The sequence below is a fragment of the Mauremys mutica genome, chromosome 9 (assembly GCF_020497125.1).
Source record: "Mauremys mutica isolate MM-2020 ecotype Southern chromosome 9, ASM2049712v1, whole genome shotgun sequence".
NCBI classification, from domain to species: Eukaryota; Metazoa; Chordata; order Testudines; family Geoemydidae; genus Mauremys; species Mauremys mutica.
In genome coordinates, this window is record NC_059080.1 from 56,703,053 (window position 1) to 56,721,220 (window position 18,168).

The 18,168-nt window shown below is 47.5% G+C and overlaps 2 protein-coding genes across 8 annotated transcripts in view; one reads left to right on the plus strand and one right to left on the minus strand.

Annotated features, from left to right (window-relative positions):
- GIGYF2 (GRB10 interacting GYF protein 2) overlaps window positions 1-18,168 on the plus strand; it is a 165,959-nt gene that overhangs the window by 76,130 nt on the left and 71,661 nt on the right. The gene's annotated exons all lie outside the window — the stretch shown is intronic.
- KCNJ13 (potassium inwardly rectifying channel subfamily J member 13) overlaps window positions 1-18,168 on the minus strand; it is a 31,127-nt gene that overhangs the window by 8,277 nt on the left and 4,682 nt on the right. For 2 of the 5 annotated variants that reach the window (XM_045030286.1, XM_045030282.1), the window contains exon 1: window positions 4,144-4,297. The exons of 2 other annotated variants lie outside the window; for them this stretch is intronic. The gene's annotated coding sequence lies outside the window, so the exon portion shown is untranslated. Of the gene's footprint in view, window positions 1-4,143; window positions 4,298-7,677; window positions 7,727-18,168 lie in introns of those variants that run through there. One more of the 5 variants, XM_045030284.1, reaches the window with a different exon arrangement.

Consider the following 18,168-nt stretch of genomic DNA (forward strand, 5'->3'; position numbering starts at 1 on the left):
CAAGTGGCTTTTTAATTGAATCTGATTTTTTTTTCTGGTTCTTGGCTCCCTGATGGTTTGTCCACGATAAAGCCATTCTCTGCAGCTGTATAATACCACTTTAGCATACCCCTGAAGTTCATGTCATCAGCTACTACTTTCCACTGTAGAGTTTAATGGTTACTAGAGTACATTGTCCTGAACCCCTATACTCTGCTTCATTTTGCCAGTTTGAATACACTTTCTTCTGCCTTCTGCTCTGTGGCTCTTCATGCGACCCTGGTTTCCTATCTTGCCCTTGCTTCTCTAGGCAGTTCATGCTCAGCCTCACTCCTGTGAACAGGAGCTCAAATATTCTGACACCAAACGTGTCTCGTCTTAAGACTCTTCATGTGTACCCCCTGACCAAGGAGATTGTAGCAAATGCACTTTGAGGCTGTTCTCAGCTGCAAAGGTTGTCACCACCTTGCTTTGTTGTTAGGGTTTTTGAATAGCTTATCATTTGGATTAGAGTTACAGCGAAACATTTTCAGAGTGCTACCCTAGCTTCCCACACTCATACATCACTTACAAATTCTATTTTAATTGACCTTGGAAAGCTTCTGAGGTAGATTGTACTGTTTGGAGTCTAGTTGGTGTTCACAACAAACTAGTGTACAGAAAAAAATGCTATTATAGAAGGAATTTGCTGGGAATAACTGCACAAATGCTCACAGTTATCCTTCTAGTTAATATAGACTTCAGTTTCCTTTTAGTGGCGTATTGGAGCATAATTCTGAGTAGAGTCCTATTGACTAATATGCCACTGCTGTGAGGAGGTAAGTAAAATCCAAGCTTACATTATGTGAGCACAAATGACAGAAAAATGTTGTATACCTATTTCAGATTTAATTGGCATTGCTATAACTTAAACAGCTAGAGCGCATGTTTACTGTTGTTGAGGCCTTGTGCACTTCATGGCAAAATGGACTTAAATTCTGCAGTAAGGTCTCTAGATTCTGTGGCAGTTTCACTTAAATTTCAATTTAAGGAGATTAATACACAGTCTGCACAGCAGTGTCTGAGGTGTTTGACATTAAATCCAGTTTCTTTAATGCTGTCCCCACACTTCATATTTACTGTAGATTTTTCTATTGGCAGTGCTAACTACATCATAGAATTTGTCAGGGGAAGCTGGGAAAGGAACAGTTGGTGCTTTTGGCATCTGTGGAGGCACAGGAGGCAGTTTGGTTTGTGGCATATTCACTTTAGCTGTATGCTTGTGCTACAGCTATCAGCAGTAAAATTGCTGATATTTAAACATTGTTTCTAGGTTTCTGTGTTAACATCCCATTGAGATGAATGGGGGCAGTTAAAATAACAGCTCTGTCATGTGAAGTTTCTTGCAGAATTAGGAAGGCAAGGTGTAGGTTTACAGTTGATTCAAATTTTCAAGATTTAATTTGCACCCACCAGAGCTAAAATAACTTAATTTCTGCAGCACAGTTCTGTTGCAAGGCATGAATTCAAGGGCAGATGCCAAGGCCTGTATATTCTGTGATTCTGAGGCAGTCAGGGGCGGCTCCAGGCCCCAGCACGCCAAGCGCGTGCTTGGGGCGGCATGCCGCAGGGGGCGCTCTGCCGGTCGCCGGGAGGGCGGCAGGCAGGCTGCCTTCGGCGGCATGCCTGCGGAGGGTCCGCTGGTCCTGCGGCTCCGGTGGACCTCCCGCAGGTGTGCCTGCGGAGGGTCCGCTGGTCCCGCGGCTCCGGCACGCCTGCAGGAGGTCCACCGGAGCCACGGGACTGGCAGAGCGCCCCCTGCGGCATGCCGCCGTGCTTGGGGCGGCAAAATGTCTAGAGCTGCCCCTGGAGGCAGTTGTTGGAGGTAAAAAGGGAGCAGTAGCAAGATATTCTCTTGAAGTAAAGAAAGTGTAATATGTACACTGAATTTTTAATGGAATTTTAAACTGCTGAAAGACTTTGAGGTAAAATTGATGGTAGAAAAGCAGGGCGGTGGGGGTAGGGCTGTTTACATTACAATGTAAACCAAAAGCAAGCCTCCTTATTGATTTGAGATTTTGACTAGATCAATATTGATATGCTACTGTACTGCTCAAAACTATTAGACTATTATTTCAACCATTGATTATGAAGTTACATTTGAGTGCCCTATACTATCTGGTCTCCTTCAAGTTGTTAGAAAATCCTTACCAAGAAACTGTTTAAACTTCATCCCGTAAGGTAAACATTTGTGAAATCTCTTACAGAGAGATCTGGATGCAAAGTCCTAAATAAAGGTTTGTTATTGGACACTGGGGGAGATCAGGAGAGATAGGAAGGGAGCAAGGAGCTGGTCCACAAACTCTAGACATTTGATATATAATATCAGGATAAAATTGGCCCATGTTTACCTCCTAGTAGCTATCCATCTTTGTAACTTCACATTTTCTTAAATGCTGCCCCTATCCTGTATGCAGCAAACTATCCCAGTGACCTATATTAGACAACCAGTCATGTTCTAGACCAGTGCAATTCATGCCTGTGGTACATGAATGATCCTCCTAAATAGTTGCCTTCAAATGAACAAAACACAATCATGCTAATTCATAGTGTGACTCTTATTTCATAGGCATGCTCAGTTTGCCATTGACAGATCCCTGAAACTGACCTTAGTCATAAGATCATCATTTAAAGCCAAATGTTTATTAGGCTCTGATGAATGCGGTGGGAAGGTAGAAGGGTGAGAGTTGTTTAGTTTCCTCGAAAAGACCAGAACCGGAGAATCAGTTTGAACCACTATTTTTATTTGAACCAGAACTTAACCTGAACCATAGTTTTGTCCTGTGTACTGAACCTGAATCAAAACTGAGCTGAAAAAAAATGTGGGTTACAGGTGAAAATAAAGGTCCAGCATTTCTTAAGCTCAACATTTAAAAAAAACAAAAACCAAAAACCTGTGATCTTGTTTTATAATGAAAATAAGATCACAACAAAATAATAATTAGGCATGTGATTACAACCAGAAAGGCCTGCCCCAATATAATGAGAAGAGACTAGGAGGCTAGCCCACAACAGTAGGGAAAGAGAGACGTTTAGGCGCTACCTGCACAGCACATGAGAGAGCAGGGGGCCCAGACACAGATGAACCATCTCTGGGTACATCTCCACAGCAAAATAAATAAAACCCACAGCAAGCCTGGGCTCTGAGACCCTCCCACTTCCCTGTGTTTCAGAGCCCCCACTCTGACCTGACTCTGAATGTCTCCACTGCTATTTTTAGCCCCACGAGCCAGACCTGGACTCTGAGACTTGTTGCCACAGGTCTTTTACTGCTGTGTAGACATACTTTCAGACTTCCCCCGGTGAGAGAAGTGGAATGCTCCTGGTCCCAGAAGTTAACCATAACTCTTCAACATCATCCCCAACCCCTGGGCAGCTCCTCCTGCCAGTTGCCCCACTTGAGGCAGAGCCATTGCCTCAAACTCAAATTTATCCCTTCACCACAGAGGTCTAGTTTGGAAGATGATATTTTAGTTTTCTCAAACAAATTGTTCATTCAGAAAATTGTTTATCTGACAACACAAGAACTAGGAAAACTCATGTACAGTTAAAAAGTAAATGGTAAAAAATGAAAATAGTTTAAATAAATTTTTAAACTTTTTTTTTAATTTACTTCCATTCTTTTGGATTGAAATTTGGTTTGAACCAGTTAAAACCAGTAACCAAACCACTATTTATTTTTAGTTGCTTGAACCAGAACCGAACCCAAACACACTGAATGCAGCTGAACCCAAGTCTGATCCAAATAAAAATAAATACCGGTTTGACTCCCTGGTCTTTTCCCATCCGCAGCAATAGTTGATTGCCTTAGCTTCAGTTGTATGCATCTGCTGAGCATTGTGGAGATTCCTTCCAGTGCCCTTTTCTGCCAGAGTTCTTAATGATGGAAGATTTGGCTTCCCTCTTATGCCGCTGTCGGCATTGTCGGTTAGAAAAAGGGTTAATATTTGAGAAGAATTCCAGAAATATTTTGTTTAAGGGTGATATTCCAGTAGGGAAGCTTCAAAAGCAAAAGCTCTCTCAACTTCCTTTCCACTCTGAAAATAACTTGCATTATTTTTTAAAAGTTAAAATTATACTACTGTAAATAACTTTGCCAAAAAGGTAATTTTATTGTGTACTTACCAATGTCTTTGAAGCTTTTATCAGAGTGCAGGGGAAAGGGGGAGAGGTTTTGGGTCCAAAAAGTAGACTGCAATAATCTTATGTTCTGGTCCCAGTACAGGCAAGAAACTGTCCACAATTGTAGTTTGTAGAGATCTCTTCTTTGAAATGGGTTTACATGCCTCATTCCTCTGTTTATAATGCAGGGGGGGGTTGGTTTTCATATGAGGCTGATGTGATTGGTCATTTTGTCTGCAGGGGGGCCAATTAGCTCTGATCAGGTGGAAAAGAATGCTGGTTTATTAGGAAGGCTTTCTTTATCCAACACAAACCCTAGCAGCAGAGGAGAAATCCTCAAGAACTTATTTGGAGAAGGGCTGCATTCCCCCCCTCCTACTAATCAGGATTGGTCTTTAGGTTTGCATAATCTTACTTAAGGTTTTACTTGGAAGTTCAAAGGGACAAAATTCCTCAGAACTTTTTCCTCCTATAGCTGCTTTAAAATGTGAAATGTTCTCTAACATTTTTTTGCTAACTAAGGTCAAGAGGATATATTTGGGTGGAGATGGGAACCCTTGTATCTAATGTACTCTTCCTGTGCTTCCTTTCTTTCATTGCATCTTACACCTGAGTCTTGTTAACAAACGGTGTGGGCTGCACCTAACAGTGGATATTGGTGCAGCCTCGTCACAGTCACTAGAGGACTGTAGATGATTTGTAGTCTAATACTAGTCAGAAGATGTAGATCCTGTCCTTCCTGTTCCATCTCCGTACTGCTCCTTTGTAAAAGTATTGAATTACTCACGGGATTTTCTTTAAACCTGTGATGAAGCGATGTAGATTAGAGGAAGTTTCCCTCTGGTTTGAAAATGTGGTGAAACTGCACCACAATAAAATGCACCACTCATTCACTTAAATTCTGGTGTCCCTCAAATTTAGTGTGGAGTAGAACAGCTGGCTAATTAAAACATTTTTAGCTGAAGATGTGCCTGTGGTCTCCAGCTTCCAGCACTACTAAAATGAGCTGTGAGGATACCTTTGTAATGAAGTTCAGCGTTTTACATTTTTTTTCTTAGTTAGCTGCTGATGTGAGGACTTTGAGCGAGCGTCAGACGTAAGAGGATCTGAGAAACAAAGACTATGATTGTTTTCAATAAAACTACTGAAGGCCTGCTGGGAAAATTATTAATGTAGACTTTCCTACTTAGGAAATGAAATCTCCCCCTCATGGTTTTTCCTTGTTTAAAAAACAAAAAATACAGAACATTAATTCTTTGTTTCATTAGTGCAGAACATTTTAATACATGTTCAGGCACAGCACCATAAACTCTGATAGACATATTATGACCTCCAGGACAAGGGAAAATAATCTTGCACAAGGGGACACCCTCCACTCGTGCCTGTGTGTAGGACTGTGATTTGTCCTTGACTCTCCTTACATATTGTAGCAGGGTTGCACTTCCACTGTGACAAACTGCTTTTTTAATTATAAGACATATTTTGTAATGTAGAAAGCTTATGATGCTGGTCACATGTTTCTGAACAAACCCTTCTTGAGTGGTTTGGGATGCTAGCCCATGCTTAAAATGAACAATTTCACTGGGACATACATAGGAATTAGACCCGCTGCATTCCTCTGTTTTTTATTTCTATATTTGCTCTGATGCATTAACTTCAGTGCCAGCAAATGTTAGTGAATTTAGTGAAAAACAGAGGACTTTGAAAGAGATCCAGGAATCTTGCCAGGAAAATTAGTCAGAAACTGCACCTGAGGATGCTTGAATGGTAGGGCTTAGGAGACAGGAGGTGGGAAGAGGAGGAGCTAAGACTGGGAATCTAGAGAGGCAGCATTACTTAGTTTTTAGAATTGGAATCTGGAAAACTGAATTTTGTGTCTGATTCTGTCACTGATTTACTGTATGATATTAGGCGAGTTACATTATTATTAAGGCTATGTTTTAACCATGGGCATTTTTAGTAAAAGTCATGGACAGGTCAGGTGCAGTAAACAAAAATTCATGGCCTGTGACCTGTCCATGACTAAATCTTGGGCGTGTGTGTGCATGTGCGCGTGTGTGCGCACAGTCTGGGGCGCCGCAGGTGTTGGAGAAGAGGGGCCAGCTGGCGGCACGTGTGCTGGGACCACTGAGGGGGCTGGGCGGTGACACGCTTTGGCCCGAGACTGCCACAGCAGCGGCTGCTCGAGCTGCTCAGGTAGCCCTGGAGCCAGCCACACCAGCCGCTGCAGAAGTCATGGAGTTTCTGGAAAGTCATGGAATTGGTGACCTCGCAGCCTTAATTATTATGTATGTATGTTTGTAGTCCAGTAGTGTTACATTGTGCTAAGTGCTGTCCAGTTTTCTCTAGCTATAAAACGTGCCTACAAATTACTGATCTCTGTAAAGTTTTTTGAGGTCCTCTGAAAGCTATAAGAAGTGCAAAGTATTATCATAGTATTTAACAACTTCCCTTGGTGAGGAAACGAAAGAGCAGGGGAAGGGAGAGAGAATCATAGTACTGGATAGATTCCCCCCCTCCTCCCCTCCAGTTAACCACAGGCAATAATATTGCTGTTAATGATCCCATTCTTCTTTGAAAAGAATATAGTCTATACATCTTGTGGAAAACTCATGACACTGTGAAAAAGAGTTGAAGTTATTTGCTGTTCTAATAGAGGATCTTCTATATAAACAAGTTATCAAAGTGCTGTATCCCAGAATTCCAGTCTTGTTCTTTGAGGTTAGTCATTTTGCTATTTCAAATTGCACAGCTGTAGACTTTGTTGGCTGGATGCCTGTTTGCTCTCTCTGAAGTTTTCCATAAACACCGTTGCTGGCTTTGTGTCAAACATGAACACAGGTGCCCTTTTGCTGCTCCTTCTCCTCAGGAAGTCCAGTCAATTAGTCCAAGGCAAGGCCATAGATTACATTTTATTCTTTTCATCTTAGAAAAGCCATGGTGAAAACCTGATTGCTATACTAAGTAATTTCAACCCAGTAAGATGGGGTCTGGGAACTGTATGCAAATTCAGTTTACTAATATTGTGGAAAATTTGAACTTTATAGAAACTGTATGTACATTTTTGTGTTGGATCCACATTACTCCACACTTCAGTAACTTCACTGTTGTCTCTTTTCTGAGACTTTTTCCTGATCTTTGATTGGTTGGACTTTCAAAATGGAGCAGTGTCTCTTAGTAGAGATAATAGGGTTAAGGGTCATTTTTTTGCCAAATCCTTAATACATATCAGTGTCCTTAGTCCTTGTAGTCTGTTACTGCCTATTGACTGGCTTGTTTGTGTTGTCCTGGTACATGGAGACTTAAGCAAGGCCGTGGTGTGTTCCCTTTAGTGTTTAATTGAGGAGTGTAGCACTAAAGCAGTCACCTAATGTAACCATCTAGACCTGCTTTTACAGATGCTTGGAAAGATACCGATACCAGAATTCTAGAGATTATGCTTTTCTCCATTATATATAACATTTACTCCTGAACACACTTTCCTCATCCCTAAAACATGTGTACTGCACTAGAAATTCAAGACTGTAAAATCATTACCTCCTTTCTTCAAGGTCAATCAAGTGTCATTCTGTCCCTGCAAGCAGCCCTAAAACATACACCAGATCATGCCTTGTCAACTCTCTTAGGTGTTGTGCGTTTCGAGCAATGTTAGAAATAAATTTTTGATTTTTTGTAAATTAAATGGAAAACTTATCACTAATGCTATGTCAGTATTTGAAAACAAAATCATTGCCTTTCTTAAAGCAATGGGCAGGAAAACTGTAATTTCCTTGACTATAGTTTTAATCAAGAGGGAGCTAAAACCACTAGAATGATAAATATGGATACATATATGGAAATATTTTCAAAATCTATTATGAACATAACAGAGCATATAGCCCATTAGTACCAATTAGAAATGTTGCAATCAAGAGCAGTCCTCAAAACATTACACTCCAGTGCTGAATACAATAACCATTATATGGAAGAAACTGCATCCTTTCCGAATTATTATAGTAAACTTTGCTGTGTTTGGGAGGAATGTCCTGATCTCATCATGAAATTGGTTTGACCAGCTAAATTAATCTTACTGAATACCAAGCAGCAGCTTTTTATGGAACTGTTGTAAGCAGGGGAACTAGAAAATGTAATTAAATCCCCTTTAAAACAAAATGCCCTGAATCCCTGTCATAAGGTTTTGTGTGAACCTGCCCTTGTGGAATAAATATAATACCCCTTGCAGAGGGGACTTGGATAACCTAAGAAGGGCTTTAACTCTTCACCAAAACCACAAACTGAAGATGTTCCTCTGTCACTGGTTGCAGAGTTGGCATGGCAGTTAAGAGTCAAAGATGAATTCTTTGTGATTTAAAGTCTTACCTTTAGCTCCTTCCTCCACTATCATCTTTTATTTTTAAAATAATGGCTTCAGAAAGTAACTAGAGAAGAATTTTATTTGTGTCAAAAGACGCACTAACTAGGAAGTCTGATAAGCCATTAAAATTGTATAGGATCTGCACTTGCCAACTAGGCCCTGTTATCAGTAATTCCCTGTGGTTTACCTGTTGTCCTCTGCAATACCTTAAGGTTGAGGATGATCTCTTTCACAGGTTTTATTTTTCATGGGTCCTTTGGTGACTGAAAAATCTGATTCTTGAGCCATAGGCTCATTGGCAGATATTGCAGGTGGTGTTGGAAGACAGGGTTGGGCTGCGATTGCTGCGTGACCGTTGTCTTTCCTTTTCTGATATTTTTCTGTGACCAAAGCAAGGCGATTTTCCTCAAAAGTCGACATTCCCTCTCTGACCAAGTCTTTGCCAGTTATCCCTATCTTGGGCTGCTGTCTCCCAGTGTGCGATGTCAATCTCTTGATGTTTATCTTGAGTGTGTCTTTAAAGCATTTCTTTTGGCCTCCTCGTTTCCTTTTTCCTTTGGTGAGTTGGGCAAACAGCAGTTTTGGTAAGCATGCATCAGGCATGCGCACACAGTGTCCGCTCCACCTCAGCTGGTGCTGGATAATCAGGGCCTCAACACTGGAGATATTGGTCTCTGTGAAGACACTGACATTAGTGCGATGATTCTTCCACTTTATGTTGAGGATCTTCTGAAGAAAGTTTTGGTGCTGGCATTCCAGATTTTTCAGATATTTTCTGTAGGTCACCCACATCTCACAGCCGTAGAGGAGCGTTGGGATTACCACCGCTTTACAAACTAAAAGTTTAGTATGTGTTCTGATGATGTGATTGTTGAGCACTCGGTGAGACAGTCTGCCAAAGGCAAATCTGGCACAGCGAATTCTGCCTTCTGTGGTAGGCCAAGATAGACAAAGTATTCTACATTTTCCAGTTCTTCTTTGCTGATACGGATCTTCCTTGCTGGGTCTGATGATTGACCGGGGACTGTCTGGTGGAGAACTTTTGTTTTGCCGATATTCAGAGTTAGCCTGAGGCTTCTGTAAGCTTCAGAGAAGCAATTCAGGGTGTTTGTGCTGTAGTTGCACACTCAAAGGAGGATCTTCAGTCATCTGCATACTGGAGTTTGGTTATTGTTGCTGATATTACTTTAGTTCTGGCACAGAGACAAGAAAGGTTGAAGAGGTTGCCATCAATCCGATATTGGATGCCAATGCCCTGTGGTAGACTGTCTTGGGTTAGTGTTTTCATAGCTGCTAAGAAAATGGAGAAAAAGGAGGGTGCCAGTACACAACCTTGTTTTACTCCAGTTCGGATGAAAAAGGGCTTAGAGGTAGATCTGCTGCACAAGATGCAGGCAGCCATCTGGTCATGGAGGAGTCTTATAATGGTGATAAATTTGCTTGGGCAGCTAAACTTTGGCATGATTTTCCACAGAGCCTCCCATTTGACAGAGTTGAAGGCTTTGGTCAGATCGATAAAGGCTATATACAGCTCCTGGTGGTGTTCTTGACCTTTTTCTGGATCTGCCTAGCTGCAAAATTGTGTTGGTTGTGCCTCGTGATGGTCTGAAGCTGTACTGGGACTCTGGAATACTTGCGCTGCAAGAGGGAGCAGGCGATTCAGAAAGATTCCACCAAGAATCTTCTCAGCGCTGGACAGGAGGGCAATGCCTTGATAGTTGCCTTCTCAGTGTACGAAGAGAAAAGACGGTTACTCACCGTTGTAACTGTTGTACTTCGAGATGTGTTGCTCATATCCATACCATGTAGGTGTGCGCGCGCCGCGTGCACGTTCGTCGGAAGACTTTTACCCTAGCAACTCAGTGGGTCGGCTGGGCGCCCCCTGGAGTGGCGCCACCATGGCCGCGGATATATACCCCAGCCGACCCACCCACTCCTCAGTTCCTTCTTACCGCCCGTGTCGGTCATTGGAACAGTGGAGTGCAGCGTAGCTGACCTTCACCTCCCTAGCATTCTCATAGCTTTCGTGTATATAGTTCTAAAATCAGTTTAAAGTTAGTTAGTAGTTGTTTCTTAGTAGTTAAATTAGAGTTTAGTAAGTTTAGTCGGGTTCGGGGCTCAGGCCCTCCCTGCACTGGGACCGGCGCTCATGCCCGGCTCCCCGGAATTCAAGCCGTGTTCGGCTTGCCATCGCCCGATGCCTACAGGAGATCCGCATGACTCCTGTTTAAAGTGCCTCGGGGAGTCGCACTTATCGTCTAAGTGCGCTATTTGCAAGTCTTTCAAGCCTCGCACCAAGAAGGAGAGGGACATTAGACTAAAACAGCTCCTCATGAAGGCGGCTCTAACCCTCCGTCCTCGGCACTGAGTGCACCTTCATCGGACGCGAAGAGTTCGTCTTCGGCACCGGGCCGCACCGGTGCACCCGCTCCTTCTCGGCACTGAACGTCGTCGGTGCCTAAGTCAAGTCAGAGGCGCTCGCTCTCTCCTAGAGCGAAGATTCCTAAGACCCCTCCCGCCCCGGCACCGCCCGCGGTGCGGCACAAGGGCACGGCTCCACCGCACCGCACGGTGCCTGCAGCCACCGTGCTGCCGCCTGAGCCGTTGCCGTCGACTCCGGCTTGCCAAGGCCCGTTGAGTCCGGCTCCTGTCTCCCCGGCACCTGCCGTGGTCGAGTTGATGGTGCCTTCTACACCGGAGGTCTGTGAGGTGGCAAAGGACTTGATAGCGCTCTCGGATGCGGCACCGCCGCCGCCCCCGGCACCGCCGGTGCGGGCCATCCAATCGATGGGGAAACCAACGTTGATCCATCCTGCTTCCGCCAGCGCTTCCGCCCAGCACCGCTCCTGATCACGGTCACACCGACATTCCGGGTCCTGGCACCGTTCTCGCTCCTCCCGCTGCTCGCAGTCCTGGTACTGCTCCTCGGCACGGCACCGGTCAGACTCGCGGCACCGCTCTCAATCCCGGTCGCCGTCGTACTTCTCCCGGCACCGCTCGAGGTCTCGGCACCGATCTCGGCACCGCTCTACTAGGAGCCGCTCCTGACGCCGATACTCCAGGTCCAGGTCGACCTCCCGGCACCGGGCCGGTCGTAGGTCCCGGTCCCGTTCACAGCACCGCAGTTTTTCGTGGCACTGCTCCCCGGCGCGGAAGAGCACCAGGTCGGTGGGGACGTCGGCTCAAGGCCTATCTGCTCCACCATGGTCTTCCAGGCATCCGTCGGCTTCGTCCCAGATGGGAAGCTACTCCCAGGACCAGGAAGCGGATGTTCCGGAGGGCTTGTTTCAGGAGGCACTGTCTGAAGTGCAGGGTACTCGGCAGTGGCTCTTTTCGACACCATGGGCGTACCATCAGGCCCAAGGTGCTCCCCTAGCTCCAGCGCAGGCTGCCTCTTCGGAACATCGGGCCCCTGAGGCCACAATTAGTCGTCCTCCGCCAGCTGGCACGGACGCCCAGTTACCTCCTTCAGTCGCCTCACCAGTGCTTCCAGAGCAGGAGCCTCAGCTAGAGGAGCAGATTCCAGATGCCTTGGCTCCTGGTATATCGTCCTCTTCGTCACCGGACGAGGCAGTGGCGGGCGCTTAGTCTTCAAGCCCGCCACCAGTTGATCTCGCTGCTCATCAGGACCTCCTCAGGCGAATTGCCTTAAATATCAACCTGCAGGTGGAGGAGGTCCCAGAGGTCGAGGACCCTGTTTGCAGCATCCTGGCGGTGGACGCGCCCACTAGAGTGGCTCTGCCCTTCATTAAGACGATCCAGGCCAAGGCTGATACCCTTTGGCAATCGCCGGCTTCCATTCCACCGACGGCGAAGGGGGTCGAGAGGAAATACATGGTGCCATCCCGTGGGTATGAGTACCTCTACATGCACCCTCCTCCCTCATCTCTGGTGGTCCAATCTGTTAACGACAAGGAGCGCCATGGACAGCCAGCCCCCGCTCCTAAGTCCAAGGAGGCCAGAAGGATGGACCTCCTCGGTCGTAAGGTATATTCGGCGGGCGCCCTACAACTCCGCGTAGCGAATCAGCATGCTCTGCTGAGTCGCTACGACTACAACACCTGGTCGGAGATGGCGAAATTCCGGGAGTTGCTTCCCCCAGATTCCCGCCAGGAGTACAAAGCCTTCCTGGAGGAAGGGAAGAAGGTGGCTAGGGCCTCCCTAGATGCGGCGGACTCCGCAGCCCGGACCTTGGCGGCCGGTATCACCATGCGGCGTATCTCCTGGCTGTAGTCCTCTAACTTTCCGCCCGAACTCCAATACACTATCCAGGACCTGCCCTTTGAAGGCAAGGAATTGTTCTTGGAGAAAACCGACACCAGGCTCCAGAACCTAAAGGATAGTAGGGTTACGATGCGCAACCTGGGTATGCATACCCCCGTAACCCAGCGACGCACTTACCGTCCTCAACACTTCCGCCCGTACTCTGTCCCCAAGCAGAGGCAGGACTTTAACAGACGCCGAGGGCGTGGAGGCCGCAGGCGCTATTCGGGGCCACAATCTCATAATAATCGTGGCTCCTCTAAACCGCAGCCGGACCCGAAGTCGTTCTTTTGAAGGCACGCCCGGGGGCAGTATACCTTTCTCAGTTCGGGATCCTTTCCCCCTATTCTCCAACCGCCTCTCTTATTTTTTCCCTGCGTGGTCCTTCCTGACCTCAGATGTCTGGGTCCTGCGCATCATGAAGCACGGATACCACCTCCAGTTTGCTTCCACCCCGCCTTACCATCCTCCCTCCCAGTCGCTCTTCAGGGACCCCTCTCACGAGCAATTCCTCTTGCAAGAGGTACAGACGCTCCTCAACATCGGAGCAGTGGAGGAGGTGCCAAAGAAAGATTGGGGCAGAGGATTTTACTCCTGTTACTTCCTGATTCCGAAGTCAAACGGAGGTCTCAGGCCGATCCTAGACCTGCGCGACCTCAACAAATTCCTATTGAAGTTAAAGTTCCGGATGGTCTCCCTAGGGATCATCATTCCCTCCTTGGACCCCGGGGACTGGTATGCTGCCCTCGACATGAAAGACGCTTACTTTCATATAGCCATATTCCCTCCGCACAGACAATTCCTCCGCTTTGTGGCGGGTCGTCGACACTTCCAGTTCGCGGTCCTTCCCTTCGGCCTCTCCACAGTGTACGAAGGGGTTCAGCCTCGAGTATTCACGTCGAGTATTCACGAAGTGCATGGCAGTGGTAGCCGCCCATCTCCGTCGCCAAGGGCTCCACGTGTTCCCCTACCTGGAAGACTGGCTCCTGAAAGGGGCCTCCAGGGAACAAGTCAGGGAGCATGTGTGAGTCGCGCAGGACCTGTTCACGAGCCTCGGCCTGCTGCTCAACGTGGACAAATCCACCCTGGTTCCCACGCAGAGGCTGGACTTTATAGGAGCAACCTTGGATTCCTCTCTAGCCAAGGCCTGTCTTCCTCAGCCAAGGTTCCTGGCGTTGACGACCGTCATCCGCAGCCTTCAGGCCTTCCCCACGACCTCGGTCCGCACTGGCCTCGCTCTGCTGGGGCACATGGCGGCGTGTATATACGTCACCAAGTACGCCAGGCTCCGACTCCGCCCCTTTCAGATGTGGCTCCACTCGGTGTACCGTCCGGCCAGAGACCCAATAGACACCTTGGTCACCATGCCGCCGAATGTGCTTCACTCCCTCGATTGGTGGCTGAACCACTCCGTGGTGTGCGCAGGGTTGCCCTTTCACCCGCCCCAGCCCACGTTGTCTCTGACGACAGACGCGTCTTCCCTCGGCTGGGGAGCCCACCTGGGCCACCTGTGCACACAGGGCCGGTGGTCATCAGAGGAGCTATCGCTCCACATAAATGTTCGGGAACTCAGAGCGGTCCGCCTCTCATGCCAGGCGTTCCGCAGGCTTCTGTCCAGCCGTTGTGTCTCCGTCTTCACGGACAACACAACGGCCATGTACTACATCAACAAACAGGGCGGGGCCTGCTCTTCCCCCCTTTCCCGAGAAGCCATCCAGTTATGGGACTTCTGCATAGCACATACGATCGACCTGGTGGCATCCTTTCTTCCGGGAGTTTGGAACACTCTCGTGGATCGGTTGAGCAGCTCCTTCCTGTGCCCCGAGTGGTCCATAAAACCAGGCATTATCCATACCATTTTCCGCAAGTGGGGCTTTCCCCAGGTTGACCTGTTCGCGACGCGTGTGAACAGGAAGTGCCAAACTTTCTGCTCGTTCCGGGGACACTCACCAGGGTCGATCTCGGACGCATTTCTCATTCAGTGGATGCACCAACTGTGCTATGCGTTTCCCCCCATTCCCACTAGTCCACAAGGTTCTGCTGAAGCTCTGTCAGGACAGGGCTCATCTAATCCTGATTGCTCCGGCATGGCCCAGGCAACCCTGGTACACCACGCTGCTAAGCCTCTCTGTGTCCCCGCCGATCACCCTTCCCCTCTGCCCGGACCTTATAACTCAGGAGCACGGCAGTCTCCGCCATCCAGACCTCACGGCTCTCCACCTCACGGCATGGCTCCTTGCGCCCATGGCGGCCCCCGTGCCGGTCATCCTGGATTACCTATGGCACCTTAAACAGCAGGGCCTGGCCTTATCTTCCCTGAAGGTCCACTTAGCGGCCATATCCGCTTTTCATCCTGGCGAAGGTGGACACTCGGTGTTTTCTCATCCGGTGGTCGCTAGGTTCCATAAAGGGCTGGAACGTCTCTACCCTCAGATCCGTCACCCTGCCCCTACCTGGGACCTGAACCTAGTGCTCAACAGGCTCATGGGTCCGCCTTTTGAGCCGATGGCAACCTGTTCTCTCCTATACCTGTCATGGAAGACAGTTTTTCTGGTGGCCATTACTTCGGCTCGGAGGGTCTCTGAGATCCGAGCTCTCACTGTAGACCCTCCTTACACTGTCTTTCACAAGGACAAAGTTCAGTTGCGGCCACATCCCGCTTTTCTCCCTAAGGTGGTCTCGGCCTTCCATACCAGTCAGGACATCTTCCTCCCGGTTTTCTACCCCAAACCTCATTCATCTCCACGGGAGCAGCGATTACACTCCCTGGATGTCTGCAGGGCGCTTGCATTTCATATTGACCGCACAAGGCCCTTTCGTAAGTCGCCCCAGCTCTTTGTGGCCATAGCGGACCGCATGAAAGGCCTTCCCATCTCCGCTCAAAGGATCTCCTCGTGGCTGACAGCATGCATCCGCACGTGCTATGACTTGGCCCATGTTCCAGCGGGCCACCTCACTGCCCATTCTACCAGGGCTCAGGCTTCTTCAGCCGCCTTCCTAGCACACATACCGGTTCAGGAGATATGCCATGCAGCGACCTGGTCATCGGTCCATACGTTTGCTTCGCACTATGCTCTGGTGCAGCAGTCTAGAGACGATGCGGCCTTCGGCTCGGCAGTTTTGCATTCCGCCACGTCTCACTCTGACCCCACCGCCTAGGTAAGGCTTGGGAATCACCTACATGGAATGGATATGAGCAATCACTCGAAGAAGAAAAGACGGTTACTCACCGTTGTAACAGTTCTTCTTCGAGATGTGTTGCTCATATCCATTCCACACCCACCCTCCTTCCCCACTGTTGGAGTAGCCGGCAAGAAGGAACTGAGGAGTGGGTGGGTCGGCTGGGGTATATATCCACGGCCATGGTGGCGCCACTCCAGGGGGCGCCCAGCCGACCCACTGAGTTGCTAGGGTAAAAGTCTTCCGACGAACGTGCACGCGGCGCGCGCGCACACCTACATGGAATGGATATGAGCAACACATCTTGAAGAACAACAGTTACAACGATGAGTAACCGTCTTTTCTCTTCGTACACTGAGGATTGAAGTCTTTGGATGCTGTATTGCCGTCTGTGAGATTTGTATTGCTTTCTGTGTTTTGGTGCAATCCTGATGGACATGACTGACCTCACCTGGTGGTGGTCAGTCCAGCGATCATCTGCTCCTCTCATGACACGGGTGATTTGGACATCTCCTAGATCCTGTGTTTTTACAATGACATAGTCTAGGAGGTCCCACTGTTTTAAGCAGGGATGTTGCCAAATTATTTTGTACTTGTTGCTTTGTCTGAAGATTGTGTTTGTGATCACAAGGTCGTGCTCTGCACATTTGCTGAGTAGAAGGATGCCATTGGAATTGGTCTTGCCCACTCCTTCCTTCTCAGTGGTGCTATTCCATACGTTAGAATCTCGGCCAACTCTTGCATTAAAGTCCACTAAGAGGATTATCTTACCTATTTTTGGAATAGATGACAAAATTTTATTAAAGTCAATGTAGAAGGATTCCTTCTGTTCTTCAGTGTCAAGAGTTCGTGCATATGCATTGATGATCATGGCAAATGACTTGACCAATTGGATGCGGAGGGTCATGAGGCGCTTGTTGATGCCAACGGGGAGCTCAGTCAGGCGGTTGACTAGAAGGTTTTTGATTGCAAAGCCAACACCGTGTATTGGCCTGTCGCTTGATGGTTTTCCTTTCCAGAAGAAAGTGTAACCACCGCCCTCTTCCCTCAAGTGGCCTTCATCTGTACATCTTGTTTCGCTGAGAGCAGCAATATTGATATTGTACCTTGAGAATTCTTGGGCAACAATTGCTGTTCTGCATTTGGGTCTTTCACTTTTTGATTAGTCTAGTCAGGCAAAGACATTCCAAGTTGCAAGAAACATTTTTGTTTTTCAACCGCATTGGGAATGATCCCTCTGGACACATTTATCCAGTCAGGTATGGTGGGATAGCCTATATTTGGGGCACCTTTTCTAGCTCCTTCCTTGTATGGGGTGAGCAGAGGGGTTCCTAAAAGGGCCTGCTCAGTCATGACTGCTGTTGCTGAAAATAACCCCCTATCCCAGTCCAGGGGCACATGCCTGGGTTGCCACCTTGATGTGATGGAGAAGCTTGCGTAGACTTAAGACGCTATGAACGATGCTGCCTGGAGTCCTGTACTCCTGGTAGGGTCACCCATGATGGTAAGGTTGAAGGCGAGGTACTAGACAAAGTGCAGCACAACCTAGTATAAGACGTCAATGGCAGAACAGGCAGATGAAGCAGGATCACCTCTCAATAGCTGTGAAGGTGGACAAAGGCTTAAATGGAGGAGAAACCCACGGTCGTCTTGGACCTCCTTGCCACCGGACACATGTGCCTCTTCTGCTAAGATTTGTGTGGCTACTGGTGTGCATCAGCTCCCCCCAACATTAAACTACTCATGTGCAGGCTTCTTTCACAGGAAGAACTTTTTCCCCACCCCTACCCATAAAAGTCCTGCGGCATTGGGCGACTGGCAATGGGGATAGGTGAAGTGATCACCAGAAGTCCCTAGATACAGACCTACACACAGGCGGTGATGGCAAGATGGGTTACCTATGAAAATCATGACTCAGTATAGAACCCTGCCCTTTGCCCTATCATTGCATCCAGGTATTCATGATATTCTTGTTAGTAATGATTGTCAGGCTGAGGAATCTGTAAACACCTATACATATTTGTAAGTGATACTGTTTTTAGAGTATCATCTTAGGATATCTTGTAGGAGGTGACCTAAAGGCCTTTTCCATTCTTCAGAAACATCAGGTGGGGTCATGTTTCCAGGTTCATTATGGTAAGGAAAAATAGCAAAATAAAATACAAACTTCACCAAATATTAGCTCTCCTAAAATATTTGACATGATGATTTCATACAGGGATCTTGGATGT